Here is a 19,289-nt window from a genome sequence, read left to right on the forward strand (position 1 = left end):
CCTGCTGCCCATTTGCTAGGGGACCCCTCCACGCTGCACCTGCCACGCCTGAGTCTGGCATCCCCTGCTCTTGGAGGACCCCCACTGGAGCCTCTTTAGAATGCTGAGTGATTGATGGTGAGGTGAACTTTGTCACTGGGTTAAACTCAGTCCCAGGGAAGACTAAGGGCCGCTTCTGGGAAAGATCCTCTGGGAGCCCAAATCCTGGCAAGTGGCCACTTAGAAAGAGGCCCCGATGAAGGGGGCTTGCACCTCTGACCTCTGCGAGCTAAGGCCACAAAAGGGAACCATTCACTGAGGGTTCTTTCTCGTTTTTCCTTTATTATTTATTCTGCAAAGTGCAGGCCATAAATCCCCTGGAAGGCAGCCGTGGTTGCCGAGCCCCTGGCCACTATGCGCCTTCTCCTCAGTAACCCTTTAGCACAGCAAAACGGGTTGGTGGGGGGGGGGGGGACGCGAGGGGACAGGGGGCACGAGCAATTTGGTTTCCCCTCACCCCTCCTGCCCACACCTGGTCCCCCTGAGATGGGAGCCAAATGTACTGACTCAGAGGTCCCCACTGCTCTCTCAACCAGCTCAGTAGAGCTTATGGGGGCATCTTAAGTTCAGGGCAACTCTCAGGGGCCTGTTTGTCAGAAGGAAGGGAAGTTTGGAAGACTTGGCATTCCAGTGGCCAGCCAGCAAGGGGGAAAGTGCTGCCGCCTTGAGGTGGGGACTGAAACCCCAGAGCCCTAGGAAAAAGGAGGGTGCATCTACCATTCGGGAGCATCCAGTCACTGCTAAAGATGAGGTAACTGAGGCTCCCAGCCTGATGTCCCTGGCCTGAGGTCACAGAAGTGGAGAGTGGCAGAGCCTGCCTGTCACTGCCAAGCCCCAGCTTCCATGCTCAGTTGACTGAACCTGGAAGTGGCGCCTTTGGAGTAGCTGTCCCAAGGTGGTAATGGCCCCATTTAAATCTCCCCCATTAAAAAAAAAGAAAAGTGGGAGGGGACCTCATTGTGGGCCAAAGTGCTGGTGGCCGGTCCCCTCCCCGGGACCTCAGGTCCCATTCCTGGAGTGATGTGCTGGATGTGATGACTTTTGCCCTGGGAGGCCCCCTTCTCAATTTGCCCTTCGCTTTCTCAGGGCGGTGAGACCCTGGCCTCAGCACAGACGGGACCAGTGAGGTGCCTTGGGAAGATGAGGGGAGAGAAACGCTTCTTTCAGGCTCAGATCCTCTGGAAGCTGCCTTGACCCTGTCTCCACTCCAAATGTTTCATGTTCTGGCAATGCAAAGGTCACTCATGCAGAGCAGAGAGGTGAGGGACTTGCCACGGGCCACACAGCGAGAGGAGATGACGCAGGCACTCGAGCCAGGTGGTCTGGCTGCGGCGCACACGTGAATGCGCCAAACGCCTCCTGCTCTGAGAGCTCAGGCCGCGTCTTCCCTGCTGCTGGCAGGTTCCCTTATCTGTCCCTGTTTCTGGGGCCCTGAGCTGGTCTGCTGGGGAATCCACTGGCTGCTCCTCCAGCGCTGGCTCCCAGCTCTCAGAGGTCTGACTCCGAGGAGCCTGCTGGGATGGTGACCTTAAAGGCCCAGAGAAGCCTGAGTGGTGTCCTGAGCAGCCCTGGCGGGGTCCCTGGAGCACCCTCATCTGGCCCACCCACAGTTACCCCCAACCCGCCCGTTCTCACCTGGGACTTGGAGGTCTGGACGGGGGGGTAGGCAGTAAGTAGCGTGGTGCCTGTTGGCAGAGCATGGCGATGAGGCCCAGCTTTTCCACTCTTTGCCCAAGGTCTCACAGCACAGCAGTCACTACAGAACTGGAGCTCGGGTGCCTGGAGCCTGCCCAGATTCCTTCTGGTGGCTTCCTAAATGCCACCTTCTACTAGAATGCCTTCCTAGAAGCATCCTTTTGCCCAGGACAACATTTCCCAACTCTTTTTATTTTTACTACTGCAGCTCCTTCCAAATCAGCAAACTATCTCATACTCTCTTTTATTTCTTTGAAATAAATATATATTATTACAATAATAAAGTAAGTTAAATTAATAAAATATTTCAAGTTAAATGTATTTTGCATTAAATGAATTATATATCATGAGTTAGAACACAACCAAAAACAATGGTAGAATTAGAAATATTCTTTCATCCAGAAACGCAGGTCTTTCTGCTTAACTAGAATGAAATCTGTTGGCTCAGCTCCAGCTCAGCCCTTCCGCCCTGGCCTGTGGGGGACGGATGGAGCCTTCTCAAGCCAACTGGGCAGCTTGATTTTCAGACTACCACAGCCTCCCAACCAACCCACAGCAAGTTCCTGACACTTCACCCACCCCACGGAGAACCACTGCTGGTTGATTAATAAATACTTACTGAGCATCTGCCATCTACCAGGCCCTTGGTGTGCGTTGGTGAGCAGACAGACCTGGTCTCTGTTTGGTGAGAGCCTCCAGCCTCTCCTCACTGAGCAGACGAGGAAGCCCGAGCTCAGTGAGGGGTAAGGACTTGCCCCATGCCAGGTGGCAGGTCGGGAGGTGGAGGCGGAACGTGAGCCCACCCCACTGACCCACCCTCAGAGAGTCTGATTCCATCAAAGGTGTAGCGCTACATGCCTGGAGCTCAGGAGCTTGTTCCCACCTCGGCATGCGCCCTGAGGGTGCCCCAAGCCCATCGGAACTCCTGGCATGGGGGATGAGGGAGCAGGTGCCTCCTGCAAGTGTGGACGGCAGTACTGAAAGTCTTTGCCATGCAGGCTGGTGTTGGGAACTGTGGCCAAGACGCCTGTAGTCTCCTGCCCCCGCAGAGCTCAGCATCCACTCCCAGAGATTCACTAAATAATCAGTGTACAAGCATAAAGAACAAATGCCTGATCCAGGCAGGCGTCAGCCCAGTGACTTGGCAGAAAAATATTCCAAGCAGAGGACGCAGCTTACACAAGGCATGGAGGTATGAAAGAGAAAGCTGTCCTGGGGGTGTCTCAGTTAGGTGGCTCTTCAGAACCATACTATGGGCGAGTGGGAGAGGAGTCTACAGAGGATGGTGTCAGACCGTGAAGAGTAAGAAGGCAGTGGGGAGGAAGTGGACTTGGCCCAGTGGTTAGGGCATCCGCCTACCACATGGGAGGTCCGCGGTTCAAACCCCGGGCCTCCTTGACCCGTGTGGAGCTGGCCCATGCACAGTGCTGATGGGCGCAAGGAGTGCCGCGCCACGCAGGGGTGTCCCCGCGTAGGGGAGCCCTACACTCAAGGAGTGCGCCCCGTAAGGAGAGCCGCCCAGTGCAAAAGAAAGTGCAGCCTGCCCAAGAATGGTGCCGCACACACGGAGAGCTGACATAACTAGATGATGCAACAAAAAGAAACACAGATTCCCAGTGCTGCTGATAAGGATAGAAGCGGTCACAGAAGAACACACAGCGAATGGACACAGAGAGCAGACAACTGGGGGCGGGGAGGGGGAGAAGGGAAGAGAAATAAACAAAAAATAAATTTAAAAAAAAAAAAAAGGCAGTGGGGAGCCAAAGTGGGATTGCAGTAAGGCAGTAGGGTCAGATTTTTGCTGGAGAGAGGTCTGCTGATGGACTCTGGTTTTCTCTCTTCAAGCCTTACTTTCTGCATTTACAAGACACTCTTGTGACAGTTAAACAAGACCCCAGATTTGGAAGTGCTTTATAGCATCTCTGTCAGTCAGTCTTGATTCCTGCTTGTGTTGTTATCTGGGAGAGGAAGACATCTAGTCCCTGCTCTGCCCCAAGGGCCTGCTCTGTGACCTTGGAAAAGTCAGCCGCTCTCTCTGAGCCTGGCCGTTCACCTCCCTCAGAGGCTTGTGGCCAGCACGGGACCTGTGCTGGGGAGCTGCCCTCCTGTGAGCAGCCCTGTATAGTGTGTGTGTGGGGGATGCTGTCTGGCCCTGTGAGGGTGTGAACTGAATTCCCTGGGCCTTTTACAGACTGTTTATGATGTGCCACTGCGGTAACTGCCCATGATTAGCTGCTCTACAGGCAGCTCCAGGGCCTGGAAACAATGGAACAAAGCGGAAGGAAAGAAACTACTAAAGGGCCAGGAGCCTTGAATGTCACCCTCAATAATTCACTGCTTGAGCTTATACTCTGCCTCTTAGTTGCTGGGATCTCTCGCCCATCCTGTGTCCTCTGCCTTCAACACATTTGAGGAGCAGGGTGAATAGAGCATGCAAACTCTGGGGTCAGACACACCCCACGTGCCTCTTCCCCCACCTGTTAGGTGGGCACACCGCTGCACTTCTTTGGGCCTCGGTTTCCTCATCTGTGAAATGGGGGTGGTGACCCCACCCGCCCATGGGGTTGTATGATGACCCACGAGCTCATGGGTGAAGAGCACGTACTCCACAAAGTGGGTGGTCACCAGTGTTCAGGATCGAATTTGCAGAACGTTGAGGGGGAGCTGCTAATCCTCATGGCTGAAGGATTCCCCTCCAGCTCTGCTCTGCAGAACTGGCAGAAATTGGACTTGCAGATGTGTGTTGGCTAAGGAGGTGGGTAGTAAAAGAGCAGGGAGGGAGGTGGAGAATGATGGGTGGCCGTGGGCTGACCACACCCTGGAGCCTCTTCTGTCCCCACTGCAGCAAGCCTCATGGGCTGTCTCCCCTCACCCACCATCCTTGACCCACACGCCCAGCCTGGGTGGTCCCTGCCTGAGACCCGTGTGTGCCAGGGCTGGGCGATCACCCCTTGTGTCTGAGCTCGCCCACCCTCACAGCAGCCTCCGTTTTACAGATGAGGAAACTGAGACTCAGAAAGGACGAGCAATTTGCCAACTTTGCTCAGATAGTATTAGGGACCAGACCTCCAGGCACAGAACACCCCCCTTTCCTTTGCCAAAGTTAGCAAGCACCTGTAGCCCTCAGCTGAGAGAGGGAACAATGCACCTCACCGCCTTTCGATCATGCCCAAGGGAACCCTCTGGAAGAGGAGGGTGATTCCTAGAGGCCCTCAAATCTCGCCCCTTACTTGGTTTCCCTGCAGAAGGAGTTATGACCTGGGAATCCACAGGCTTCATTCTGGGCTTAGACTAGAAGAAGGAAGCTCTTTACAGGCCTTTGCAGCCTCAACCCTGCTCTTCTGCATCAAAGGCTTGGCCTTCCTGTATGGCGGGGCTGAAGGCCCCTCGCCCCCCACCCTCTTCTCGGTCTGTGGCAGGACTTTGCCTCTCTGCTCCCGACGGTGGCTCTGCCCGCCCCGGCCTCCCCAGCAAACGCACACATCCGCTCTCAGGTCCCGGGCGTGCCTGTTGGCGAGCAGCCTTCCCTGAAGCGCCGGGGAGTTCGTGAGCTACCCCCATCACAAGAGCCTCTCCTCTCTCCCCCGAAGGCTCTAGTCCAGAGTCAATGACCCGGGAACAACCCTGCTGGGGCAGCAAGGCCCTCGTTCTCACTTGGAAGTGAAGTCTGAGACCGGGATTTTCAGTGCGTTTGCTCCAAGAATGTGCTGACGCTGCACCAGCGCGGCAGGCTTTCCGCCGTCTGCCCCGCAGTGCGGCTCTGCGCTCAGTATCTCTGCCTGCCCGCCTGCACCAGCTCGCCAGATGGCAGTCCTCAGGGAGGGCCTGCTGAGAGGCTGCGGGGCCCCAGGGGATGCACGAGGGACCGCAAGACCTTATCACCATCCCAGTGGCTCGGGGTCAACCCCTGCTCACTCCAGCTCCTTGAAGCCCTCAGCAACGTCCTGTCCCGGTCTCTACTCCCTCAGGGTAGAGAAGGAGTCCAGCCTGGGATAAGGGGACTTCGGGACAGGTGTACCCTAAAGATGCTCCGGGCGGAACAGGTCTGTGGCCCAGCTCTGGCTCTGAAACCACAGGCATCCCAGGCCCTGGCCCGGGGGACTACGCCAGGGCTTGCTTGTCCACCACAGGTCGCAGCCCTGACCCCTCACCCGGCCTCAGGGACCAACTCGAGGATCAGAGGGGGTGGCCTAGGGGGCCCTCTCCTGTATGCCAGGACTGATGGGGCCACAGCCTTCTCCAACAAGACAGCTGAGTTCGGTGTACGTGACGCCCACAGGTGTGTTGTTCCTGCTGGTTTCCCACCCTCGGGCGCTGGAGCTAGAGTACAGAAAGCCACCTCGGGAAAGGGTGATAGGACTACCAATCATCACAACCACGAATTGCTATCCAACCTCTCTGTGCCTCAGTTCCCTCGTTTTAAAAATGGGGATAGTTATACCCATCTCATAGAGTTATTTAGGGGATAAAAAGAGTGTCACAAGGGAAGTCATAGTACGTCCATTTTCTTACAAGGTTCCCGGCAACCTTGTAAGAAAGAGATCCCCATTTTACAGAGGAAGAAATGCCCTCACAGAGATCAGTGACTGGCCCAGGGTCACTGAGCGAGGACGTGGCGGAGCCAGGATCAGAGCTGACTCCACAGCTTGATTCTCTGTCCCCCTCCTCCCACCCCGACTGCTGGCTGCCGCTGCCGAGGAAGCTCAGTGCCCAGGATGAGGTGTGTCTGCACCCGAGATAGCCGAGGCCATACCTCCACTTTACACCAGAAACTGAAATCCAAGCAGGGGCCTAGTTTCTGAGGTTTGCAGATACCCAGTGTGGACAGTCCTGTCCCCAAAGGGAGCCCACTGATGTGGAGGAATGAGGAAGAGACCCCAGAGTAAGGCACTGGAGAGCAGGCAGACCTAGGGGTGAGCAGGGTTTCCACTGGACGAGGGTGAGTGGATGCGCCGTGTGCATGTGTGCATGCATGCGTGCATCTGCATGCACGCTGGTGTGCCTGCATGTGTGTGTTTGTATGCGCGTAAGTCTAAGACTGTCTTCTGTGTGTAAATGTTTGAGAAAGAGAGAAAACACACCGCGCAGCGCTCCGGGGTTGGGCAGTGAGGTTAATTACATTTTCTGGTTGGCTGAGAGTTAATCAGCGGCGCCTCATTGTTCCAGCCTCTGTAGAACGTTTTTTTTTTCCCCCTCAAACGTCTGCATCCGCTTTTGAAGAGGGATGATGACAGCGTGAAGGGTGTACAAAGAGGGCGATGGGAGGCAGGGGAGAGGGTCTGGAATTCATGCCCTCCCCAAAAGCCCTGGCTGTCAAGGCAGGGACGCTCTGCCTCGGGAAGGGCCGGGCCCGGGAGTGGTTGCTGCCCCCAGTCTCTGCAAGGCTTCCCTAGATAGGGGCCAGTGGGGAGGACTGAGATGGGCAGCCAAGGTCCAGCCTGGTGGGAAAGCACCTCGCAGCAGCTGTAGTGTCCGGAGATGTGGCAGGCTGCTCCAGGAGCACCGAGCTCCCTGCCCACTAGCACAGCCAGGGGTACCCACCTGGCAAGACACCGCCAAGGCGATTGCCACCCTACTGGAACTGACAGAGATCCCTTCCAACTCTGCGACTGGGGCTGTGGTTTCTCCTTCCACAGTCAGGTCCTGCAGCTAAGTCAGGCTTCTAAGGGGGCCCCAAAGTTCCTCCAGCAGCCCTGGGATTTCTTATTTTTCAGATGAGGGCATTGAGATTCAAGGAGGAGAACTGATTTGCCACAACAGTGGACTCGAACCCTAATGTGATTCTCTGTCCACCTCTCAAGCCTTGGCAGCACAGAGCCTTGTACTGAAACAGCCCCTTAGCAGGAGCCAGTGGGATTGCATTTAGCACCATTGTGGAACAGTGATGCCTGGAGCTTCTTGAACCTGCTGGGAAAGACAGCGTATACCTCTCAACTCAGGGCAGTCCGGGCAGAGGGAGGGGCCCCATCACCTCACACAGGCACGTGCCTGGGGGAGAGGAATAGAGTAGGTGTGTCCAGAGCACCCAGGAAAAAGAACAAAGGTCAAAACGGACTCCTACGACCCAAGTGACCTTGGCAAGTCGTTCAACCTCTCTGAGGCTTGATTTTGTTATTTTAAAAATCAAAATAGTAATACCTACTTCTCAGGAGTTGGGGGAGGGATTAAACAAGATTTTGTATATGCGCCTGTATGAAGTTCTGAATATTTAGTAAACGGCGTCTGTTGACTTCACGTTGTTGTTACCCCTCCACGTTGAGGTTGGACAGGAAGCGGGCCCAAGGGCGGGCGCTGGCGTCCAAGGCCGCAGGCTGGGAGGCAGCAGTGAAGAGGCCGTGCCGACTACGGGCAGAGGCAGGGTGCGAGAGGGCAGCAGCCCGGGAACCCAGCCTTGCCCGGTGCCACTGGCCCTACCGAGAACTCCCGGTCTTCCTCCTGGGTCTCTTTGCTGATGCCCCACAGAGCCTGGGGTGGGCCAGGCCCTCCATGGCCAGCTAGGGGAGCCCACTGTTCCACATCCCCACCTCTTTCAGAAGATGCCCTCCTGCGCTGGGTGACCTTGGACAGGCCCTTGCCTTCTCTGAATTTTGTCTGTAAAATGACCACTTGGGACTTGGTGGTCTCTGAGCATTGCCTCCCTTCTCCCCAGACACCTACACCCCTGCTACTGAAAGGATGGGGGCCCCTGGGGAAGCAGATGTTGGACCTGAGGGCCCAGGAGTGACAATGCATGATAAAATGCTACAAAGTTCATTCGTTCCTTTGACGAATATTTTTTGAGCAATTTTACATGCCAGAGCTGAAGATATATTAGTGAACAAAGCAAACAGCCCTGCCCTCGTGGAGCATCTTACCTTCTAATGGGGGGGAAGATATGATAAACAAGTAAGTAATATAGTATTTTAGAAGGTGGTAAATGTATGGAGAAAAACAGCAGAGTAAATAGAAATGGAGCCCGTGATGGGGCTTACAGTTTAAATCAGGGGGTCAGAGAGTGGGCCTTGCTGAGAAAGCGGGGGAAATGAGGCAGGTTTGTCTTCTGTGGCTTGAGGGAGAAGGTGCCAGGCCGGGGCCGAGGCGCCTGTGCACTCCCAGGGCTCTGGGCTCCCTCCTGTAAGAACAGACCCCAGCGTCTCTGATCTGCACCCTGGAGGCAGTGACTGTGTCAACTCCCCCTCTGCTTCCCCAGCGCCCAGCGCAGGGCTCGGCCCCAGGTCTGGAGCAGCAGCCTTGAACCTGGGATGGGGGTGTTCCCCCAGCAGCCAGTCTTTCTTGGCACTGCCCGCCCTCAGAGGGACTCTCAGCACGTCCAACCCCCCATCCTGCACAGACACATCAAGGGGCGACAGACCCCGCTGTGTTTCTCGCTGAGCGCCGCGGACACGGCAGGCCCAGAATTCCATCTGCCGCCAAATTCCAGGGCTGGAAATAATGAGGCAAATTGTCCCTCACCGCTGATTAACTTTCAAGTTGCTCTGCTAAACTGGGTGCACTTGAAGGTTTAGCAAGTCTCCCGGCGACTCCAGGCGGCTTCAGTTTCAGCCTTTTAAAGAACTGTTAAGATCCAATCAAAATAAATAAAATCAGATCCAGGAAAGCGATGTGTTTGTGACTGCAAACCAAACACTCGCTGTATTCATCCAGAAGCCCAGCGCCCTTTGCGCGGGCGTCCCTTGCACCCAGCTGGCCTCGCCATGATCTCACCCACCTCGGCTCTCAAAGACCCAGGGCCCGTCCTGAGCCCTCTGCCCCAGGTGCGAGCAGAGAACACGCAAGGAAAGCCCTGAAGGCAGCTGGTGTGATTCGGTGGCAAATCCCACGTCCATGGCTCGCAGCAGGGGAGAAGCCTGTCCCTGCAGGCCTGCAGGGCGCTGACTGTGCCTGACATGGGTCTAGCCCTGTGGCAGCATGAAGAACTGGGAAACACAGACCCTGGAAATATGTGGTCTGTCTCAGAATTCCACTCGGAAGACCTCAAAGCCATAGAATGCAAGCAATGGACTTGACAAGTGCTAGGCTCAGAGGGCATCCAAGCCACTTTGGGGTCAAGTCAAGGATGTGAAGTCCTGACACTTAGAATCGTAAACCAACCGGATAGTCCCAAGAAGAGGCTCTTTCAAAATGCTCTCATCCCACTGCTCTTGCAATTCCGGAAACACTCGTGAAGCAAATGAAGGCCAAGACAAAGTGAAGGGAGAAGGCGTCTTCCCTCTCTCCTGCTGCGCTGGGTGCCTCCTGCTCAGCACATCACACCCCTCCTTCCCTGCAGCCTTCACGGCACCTTCTTTTGGATGCTGCAGCTGGAAATCTTGATCAGACCATAGAAGAACAATCACAGCTTTTTGAGAGAGAAATCGTGTGCAAAACCGAGAGCCCCTTTCCCGCTCCTCAGTTCAGATACGTCACCCGGGAGGGGTCGGGGGCTTTCTGCAGTTAGAGTTGGGGCAGTGCCCTTAGCGATTGCTCTGAACACGCTCCTCCTGTCAGGGGTGGAGAAACGGGTCCCAAGAAGGAAAGGAAGTCATTCTGGGTACTGGGGGGAACCCTGTCAGAGGCCGGCTGGGAACCCAGGCTCCTCCGCGCCCATCTTCCAAGAGCGGTGTTTATGCCCGACTGGCTGGAGCCGCACTTCCCTTCCCCAAGCTGCACCCGCAGCCCGAGCCCGGGTCGGGTGGGGCCCGCTGCCCCTGCCTCCCGGTGCCAGCGGCGGGCTTGCAGGGGACAGGCCCGCGGCAGGGCCCGCGCTCCGCGCCCCGCGCCGCCCCCCACGCTCAGGCGCTGAAAGGCCCCCTTGTGCGCCGCCCGGCCTCCCCGCCGCAGCGCGCAGCCCCGTTCCCTTACCTCATAAACGGCTAATTTGTTACATATTTTCTGACGCTGTAAATGGGAGAACAAAGACCTTTTCTCTCTCATATTTTCGTTCAATTATGTTTGTGGGGGAACCTGATCCCCTTCAAAGGGGGACAGAGGAGCTGGAGTGGAAGCTTCCCGGGCTCGCTGGCCTCCCCGGCAATTCCCTGGGCCCACGGCCCCCGAGGGCGGCCGGGGCTGCCGGGGTGCAGCCTGGATGGCCGGAGCACGACCCTGTGTCCTGGGAGGAGTGCGACCGTGAAGGGCCTGAGCAGATGCTAATCTGGGAAGCACATCAGGGCAGGGTGAGCTCGTCCAGCTGGAGACCCAGCCTGCAGGAGACAGATTCCAGGACAGCCCAAGGAAGGTGTCCCCCCCTCCAGCCCTGCCCAGCCATGGCATGGGCCAGATGGGCAGGTAAAGGGCTCCCTGTCACTACGCCAAGCCTGTCTCCCTGTAAGGGATGTCTGTCCCCTTCAGGAGATGGGGCAGGAGCCTGGAGAAATCCCACAGCCCAGAAACCTTCCACTGCACAATTTCTGAAGCCTCTTCTAATCCCGAGATTCTGATCTATGTTTGGTTTTTCACCCAACTCTGGCTTCACATGTATGTTTTCAGAATGCCCCTTCTGTCCTCTTTTTTCTTTTTTTCTTTTTAAAGATTTATTTTATTCATTTCTCCCCCTCCCCCCGTTGTCTGCTCTCTGTGTCCATTCGCTGTGTGTTCTTCTGCGTCCATTTGTGTTACCTTGCACACTAGGAAACTGCATCTCTTTTTTGTTGCATCATCTTGCTGCATCAGCTTTCCATGTGTGCGGTGCCACTCCTGGGTGGGCTGTGCTTTTTTCATGAGGGGCAGCTCTCCTTACAAGGCACACTCCTTGCACGTGGGACTCCCCTACATGGGGGCACCCCAGCATGGCACATCACTCCTTGCACGCAGGCCAGATCCACAAGCGTCAGGAGGCCCTGGGGATAGAACCTTGGACCCTCCATGTTAGGCAGATGCTCTATCAGTCGAGCCACGTCTGCTTCCCGTCCTTCTGTCCTCTTTTGAGAAAGCATACCTGGGTTCAAGTATTCCCTCTCCCCAATCCAGGGACAGGTTGCTTCTGCGGAGGATGTCAGAATGCCGACTGCCCAGGGATGTCTTTCATTAGCTGGCAGCCCCGCCTCTCCTTCTGCCATTCCTTCTTTCCCTCCTGCATTCAGTAACTATTAGTGGGTGGCTGTGAGTCAGGGCCTGGACCGAGTGCTGGGGACGTGAGGATGAGCAAAGCGACAGGCTTCATGCCATCATCATGTTTGCAGAGCAGCTAGCAGTATGGCACATGGTTAAAATTACCAGGCTGCCTGGGCTCATCCATCACTTGCTGTGCGACTTCAGGCAAATCACTTAACTACTCTGTGCCTCAGTTGCATCATCTGTAAAATGGGGATAAAAATGGTATCTACCTCAAGGTTTGTTGGGAGCTTAATTGAAATAATACTTGTCGAGAGCTTAGCACAGTGCCTGCAATAGAGCAAATTATCAGTGACAGTTAATATTATTAGGATAAGCCAACATTAAACAAATTATCACACACATAAATATATGAAGACAAACTACAAGCATACTTCGTTTATTGTGCGCCTTATTGTGCTTCACAGATACTGTTTTTTTTACAAATTGAAGGTTTGTGGCAACCCTGTATCTAGCAAGTCTATCAGCGCCATTTTCCAACAAGTGTTCTCTTTATGTCTCTGTGTCACATGTTGGTAATTCTCACAATATTTAAAATTTTTCATCATTATATTTTTATGGTGGTCTGCAGTCAGTTATCTTTGATGTTACGATTGTAATTGTTTTGGAGCACCGTGAGCCACACCCGTATAAGGCGGTAAATGTAATTGGTTGATGTGTGTTTTCTGACTGCTACACCAACTGGCAGTTCCCCCATCTGTCTCCCTCTCCTCTGGCCTCCCTATTTCCTGAGATACAACAATATTGAAATTAGGCCTATCAATCACCTGCAATGGCCTCTACGTGTTCCACTGAAAGGAAGAGTCTTCAGAAGGCTACAGCTGCCATAGATAGTGATTCTTCCGATGGGTCTGGGCAAAGTCCATTGAAAACCTTCTGGAAGAATTCACCATTCTAGATGCCATTAACAACATTCATGATTCATGGAAAGAGGTCAAATTATCAGCATTAACAGGAGTTTGGAAGAAGCTGGTTCCAACCCTCATGGATGATTTTGAGGAGTTCGAGACTTGGAGGAGGCATAACTGCAGTTACAGTGGAAAGAGCAAGAGAACTGGAATTACAAGTGGGGCCTGAAGGTGTGACTGAATTGCTGAAATCTCATGATAGAACTTGAACGGATGAGTTGCTTCCTGTGGATAAGCAAAGAAATTTCTCATCTTTGATTTCTTGAGATGAAATCTATTCCTAGTGGAGATGCGGTGAACACTTTAAATGGTAACAAAGGGTTTTTAGAATTATGTAAACTTAATTGATAAAGTAGCAGCAGGGTTTGAGAGGATTGATGCCTATTTTAAAAGAAGTTCTATTGTGGGTAAAATGCTATCAAACATCACTGCATGCTACCGAGAAATCTTTAATGAAAGGAAGAGTCAATTGGTGCAGCAAACTTCATCGTTGTCTTCTTTTTTAAAATTGCCACAGCTACCCCAAACTTCAGCGGCCACCACCCTGTAGAGAGGCCCTGAAGTATAAAAGACAGCGTGTCAAAAACACAGAGTGAGGAGGGCAGGCTATGGGGTGAGTCTCTGGGAGCCGGGGGCCCAGACCAGTGGGACAGAGGGACCATGTTGAAGGAGGTAGTCCCTATTCTAGAGCAGAGGGGAGCCATGAAGGACTCAAGCCTGAGAGTGTCGTGGTCTCGTTTGCCTTTAAAGGTCATGACCCCCTTTCCCCATCAGGGCCAGAACCGGTGGGCCCCGCATCAGGTCAGGAGTGCACAGGGTCCAGGAAGCCGCCTGGAGCTGGGGCCCGGAGCTAGGATCACCACGGGACAGCCCTGAGCAGCAGGTGGAAGTAAAAGCAAAAGGGAGAGCATGGAAGGGGGTGAGGCTGGAAACACAGCAGGGCCGGATCACAGGGGGCCTGGTGAGCCAGGCTAAGCGATGCACCATGGAGAGTGATTGATGGGGCCCCTCAGTGCTGAGAAGGGGGAGCTGAGCCACATTAACCTCCATCTCCCCAGGCCCCTGACCAGCACCTGGCCTAGAGGGAATATTTGTTACATGTGTGAATGTAAGTCTGCGGTTAGGCTCCTTGATGGCTTGGATAGCACACAGGGTAGACCATGCTCCTGCGCTGCGTAGCTACCCATGCCTTTGTCCCTCTATCCCTCTATCTATCCTTCCATCCATCCATCTACCTATCATCTGTTTATCTAACATCTCTATGCAAATATCCATTTATCCTCTATCTATACCTATCTCTCTATATATCTAGCTACATCTTTCTCATGCATGCACATGTACTTTTTACAAAACACTCAGACTCTTAGAGCCCCAGATACCATGGGGCATAAGGAAGCTTTGGCCTGTGGCTGCACTTCCCTCTTGGAGTAGCTCCCAAAAGTGGAAGACAAATACAAACTGGAGCTGGAGGGGAGGCCTCGGTAGAGGAGGTGAGTTTCACGGTGGGGCAGGATGGGTGTAGTGGCTGTGGACAGGTGGCAGGGCCGCAGCGCCAGGTCCCCTGAGGACGGTGGAATGCCAACACGAGCAGATTTGGGGTGAGGAGCTGCAAGGCTGGCGCAGCCCTCCTTTTGCCCCTTGTGGAGCCTGGAAGCACATCAGCCCCTTTTGGGGGTCCTTGTCTGCCCCTACCTGCTCATGCTCAGCCCAGTCACCCAGGGTAGAGCCTGAGCAACTAGGAGGCCTTGGAGAGCACTGAGTTTTCCCCATCTGCAGGGGAAGCAGATCTTCACTCATCCAGAATGTGTCTGACTTCTCTGTACTCTTTTCCCAAGGCTCAAGGCTCAGATTTCATTTTCACATTCTTTAACCTAGAAACATTTCCCTTTCTGTGGTGGGGGGAAGGAAAGGATGAGGGGGCATGGGAGACTCAAGCTGTCAAAGTACAGTGGATGGATGCCTTATCCCTGCCTAAGTCTGCATCCCCTGGCTTGCTGTGTGACCTGGGCGCCCTCCTGCCCTCTCCGGGCCTCTGTGTCCCTTCCACCCAATGAGGAGCCCAGTGCACTATCTAAAGGCTCTCACTCCTGATGTTCCCTTGGTAGAGCCAGAGTCTCCAATACTCATATTTTGCTTCCAGGGAGTATCTCCTGTGACTTTTAATGGGCAAAAAGCAGGAAAGTCAGGACTACATGTCAGTGCTCTCTGTGAGGCCAGGTTATATGCAGCCATCTCCTCTGACACACCTGAGGAAAAGTGTCCATCCCTGGACTCTTGGGCCACAGGGCCCCGTCTGGTCCCATTCTGGACCTGTTCCTCTAACCAGCTGCTCCCTGGAGTGAGGCTCGAGGCTTCTCAGGGTAGAGTAGGAGGTGCGAGGGTCCAGCCCCAGGAGTCAGGGCAGGGGCGAGGGGGGAGAGATGGGGCAATGGGAGAGGCTCTGAGCCCTGAGTGGGAGGATTCTAGAACATTCAGGTCGGGAAGGGCTTAATTCCAACCTGCCCCTCACTTCGTCCATGCATCCCCAAGGCCCCTGGCCTGGGAGGGGGGCTTCCTCCCCTCTCTCCTGGCCCAGGGGTGCAGTCTGCACCCCCTAGTCCCTTCACGCAGCAGCCAGAGAGCAGCTTCTGAACCTCACGTCTGCCTGGCCGTCCCTCGCATCACGACTTCAGCAACTTTCCCTCGCCTCCAGGTGAAAGTCGAAGTTCCCAGTGTGCCTCCGCTCCCTGCGCTGCTCCCACCCAGCCACGGGAATCAGACAGCTCCCCGAATTTGCCATCCACCCTCCACTCCTGTGCGTTACAGCGAATCCCCTCCTTTGTGAGTCCTGTTGGTGATCCTCGCCGGTGGGGCGAGCCCCTCCTCCTGCCGTGCTGCCGCAGCGCCTGTCCTGTCCTCTGCCTGAGCTTCAGGAGCGATGCAAGCCTCGCCGGGCAAGGCTTCCCCAGGGGCTTCCCCCAGGGGCTTGCCCACCCTCCCTGCTTCGCCCGCCTCTGACCTTGAGCTCCTCGGAATTCTGTCCCATGGCCCAGCATCCAGGGGGCCTGACACTCACCAATACCGAACCTTGAGGAAGGAGTGGGGATCCAGTCCACACGCACCGAACTCCGCCTGCCCCCTCCTCAGAATATCTCCTGCATGCAGAACCTTCCTTGACCCACCCCAGTGTGCAGGGAACAGAAGTTTCTTAAAAATTCTATCTCCTAAGGAGGGACAGTGAGGCTTTACAAGGTTTTTGGACCTCATCTCATTAGGCAGGCAGGACAAATTGTTCTCCCCACTTGGCAGATGGGTAAGCTGAGGCCCAAAGAGGAGAAGGACTGCCCCACATTCTCACAGCACATCTCACAACAGGATCAGGATTTGAACCCAGGTCAGAGCCCTGCCCTTTCTGGTGCTATATGTAGATTGTCTTCGAAGCCCTTGGCAACCTGTGTCTTAGAAGACAAACTCTGTGTCTTACGCATGTGTATTACAAGTTCACTCATCAGCATCAGGCGCCCACCAGCCTGCTGCCCACCTCCCGCCCTCTCCAGTCGGTCTTTCTTGGCCCTGCCAGCACCAAGGCAGAGCGCAGGTCCCTGCACGGCTGGAGGGCCCGTGAGACTCCCCCGCTCCTCTCTGCAAATTGGTAATTGCTATGTGGTCAGACCAGAAGGAATTAGACGGGCCCTCTAGGAATTTCATACTGATTTTGCAAGTGGAAATGGAGACTAGCCTTTTGAAGTCCAGGCAGCCGCGTCAGCAGGGCAGAGCTGAGGCAGCAGAAAATATAAAATGATGTGCTTTGAACCAATAGATGGGGCCACTCTAATAATAAAAATGCCCAAATGATGGGAGTCCTGGCCACAGCTGACTGATTGCTACCCCACGCCAGGCCCAGGCTGGGTGCATTCGGTGCCTCTCTTCTTTAACTCTCCCAGCAGTCCTGCCAGGCCACGCAAATCACCCAAGCTCGGCATACATGACAGAGATGGGCTGCGAGCCTGAGACTCACTGCAGACTGGATCCACATGCATTCATTCATTCAAAAACTGTGGGTACATGCGCAGGTACCATGTGCCAAGCACCTCGCCAGTGTGGGGGCTGCAAAAAGGAACCAGACAGGCCATGTCCCTATTCATGCAGCACATCCCCTGCAGGGCCATACCCAGTATGCAGATCAATCGATCCCCATTTAATGCCAGGCCCTGAGAAGTGCCGTGAAGAACAATTAAGCCAAGTCGGGACTGAGTGTGACAGGGATGCTACTTTACAAGAGGAGTCAGGGGAAGCAGACTTGGCCCAGTGGTTAGGGCGTCCGTCTACCACATGGGAGGCCCGCGGTTCAAACCCCGGGCCTCCTTGACCCGTGTGGAGCTGGCCCATGCGCAGTGCTGACGCGTGCAAGGAGTGCTGTGCCACGCTGGGGTGTCCCCCGCGTAGGGGAGCCCCATGCGCAAGGAGTGCGCCCCATAAGGAGAGCCGCCCAGCGCGAAAGAAAGTGCAGCCTGCCCAGGAATGGCGCCGCACACACGGAGAGCTGACACAACAAGATGACGCAACAAAAAGAAACAGATTCCCGGTGCCGCTGATAAGGATAGAAGCAGTCACAGAAGAACATACAGCGAATGGACACAGAGAGCAGACAACTGGGCAGGGGGAAGGGGAGATAAATAAATAAATAAATCTTTTAAAAAAAAAAAAAAAAGAGTCAGGGGAAGCCTTTGTGAGAAGCTGACATGTGAGAAGTTGTCCTTTGAGCACTTCAAGTGAAGTGAGGGACAAGCCATGCAAAAATCTAGGGAGCTACCTGCCTTCCAGGCTGAGAAAACAGTGCACAGAAGGGCTGCGAGCCAGGAATGTTCTAGGGGTAGTCAAGGAAGACCAAGCCGTCTGGCTGGCTGGAGTGGGATAGAAGCGAGCCTCAGGAGGGAGCTGGGCCAGATCACACAGAGCAGGTGAACTGCAGCAGAGGCTTTGGGTTTTCTTCTGGGGCTGATAGGACACTCCTGGAGGGTTTGAGGGTGAGAGCCACATGCTCTCTTTCCATTTTTAGCAGGATCACTCTGACATCTGGAAGAATAGACCCTGGAGAATGCGGCTAGGAGGGAGCAGCAGAGACCAGTCAGGGGGCATTGCAGAGGTCCACGTGACCGATGGAGGGTTGTGGGGTCAGGTGGTGGTGATGACAGAAGTGAGACATAGTTGGATTCCTGAGATATTTGGAAGGTAAAGTCCCTAGGATTTGCCAATGGATTGGGTGTGTGGTGTGAGAGAAAAAGTGGGGTCAAGGATGACTAAGATTTGGGGGTTGAGCAGTTGAGTGCATGGTTGTGCCTCGCACTGCAGAAGGAGGAGCTCTGACACTGGGGAAATCCAGAATTTGAATTTGTACATCTGTGGCTGGAGATGCTCCTTAGATATCCTAGTGGGATGTCCCGGAGGCAGTGGGATGCAGGAATCTGGAATTCAGGGGCGAGGCGGGGAAAGAGATAGAAATTTGGAAGTCCTGAGATAGTAAAGCTGTGGGCTTAGACGGGTCAGAAGGGAGCCCTGTGGCCACCCAAAAATGAGTCCTAAAGCCTGCAGTACCAGAATGCCAGTCTCCAGCCTCCCTCCGGTTTATCTGTGTCTTGAGCTGAAAGCCAAGGATCCCTTCTCCAGCCAACAGGGAAGACCCCACAGAGCCTCCTCCCTGGACACCCCAAGCCTCTCAGCCTGCCCTCCCACCCAGCCCCAGCCCCAGCTATTAGCCTCCCTTCCCGAGAGAGGGCTAATCTCATGTGGGTGGCTCAGGATTTATGAGCATTTCCTGGCATGACTTGAAGGACAGAAGAGGAACGCTGGAAGCTTAAGGGTGGTCTTTGGGTGGAGAAACTAAGCATACAGAGAAAGAAGGAAAGAATGCTAGAGTGAGGCGGGCCTCCAGATGCCCACCCAGGAAAGCGCAGCCGGCTTAGCCAGCCCACACTGCAGGGTGGAGGGAGGATGTGGCCAGCACGCCAGGTGCCCACTGGTGGGCGTTCCACAGAGCAGGGGGCGTCTGTGCTCAAAGCTGAGTCCGCGGGTCCTGGGGTTGTGCTGGGGGCTTGGGCTAGGGGTTAAGGGCCAGAGAGGAGGATGCTCATGTCCTCCCCTTTGGGAGAAAGGGCAAGCTGCCTTCATCTGCCATCTGATCGCCCTGCCTCACCTTTGCTGGCCCAGCGTCCTTCCTCAGCACAGCGACCACAGTCTTCCTCTGCTCACTCTCCAGTGACTCAGTGAGGGGGAAGCCAAGTCCTTCCGAGGCCCTTCCACCGCCAGGCCTGCCGTACCTCCCTGCCCTCACGCTGGAAGGCCTCCAACTGCCCCTCCAGACCACCCTCCGCTCTCCCTGCCTTACAGCGTGCCCTGGGTGGCCCCGACACCACCTGGGCCCCTTGTCCTCACTTCAGTGGGAAGTGCTGGAGGGAGATCAGTGAGCAGGAGGAGAAGGTGTTTGGGATGTTTCTTCCCCCACCCCCTTCCGTGTCTTCCCTGCTGGTGGAGGTCCAGGCTGTGGTCAGCTGTAACTGGATCCTCTCTCCGATGGCT

At 54.9% G+C, this 19,289-nt stretch overlaps 1 protein-coding gene and 1 long non-coding RNA gene across 4 annotated transcripts in view; one reads left to right on the forward strand and one right to left on the reverse strand.

Annotated features, from left to right (window-relative positions):
- TRABD2B (TraB domain containing 2B) overlaps positions 1 to 19,289 on the forward strand; it is a 233,728-nt gene that overhangs the window by 164,901 nt on the left and 49,538 nt on the right. The window lies entirely within an intron of this gene.
- On the reverse strand, positions 9,190 to 10,382 carry LOC131279765 (uncharacterized). Its single transcript, XR_009187214.1, has 2 exons — positions 9,826 to 10,382; positions 9,190 to 9,288 (listed from the first exon to the last, which is right to left on the reverse strand). It is a non-coding gene; the product is annotated as an uncharacterized lncRNA (long non-coding RNA).

Source organism: Dasypus novemcinctus, chromosome 9 (genome assembly GCF_030445035.2).
Source record: "Dasypus novemcinctus isolate mDasNov1 chromosome 9, mDasNov1.1.hap2, whole genome shotgun sequence".
NCBI lineage: Eukaryota > Metazoa > Chordata > Mammalia > Cingulata > Dasypodidae > Dasypus > Dasypus novemcinctus.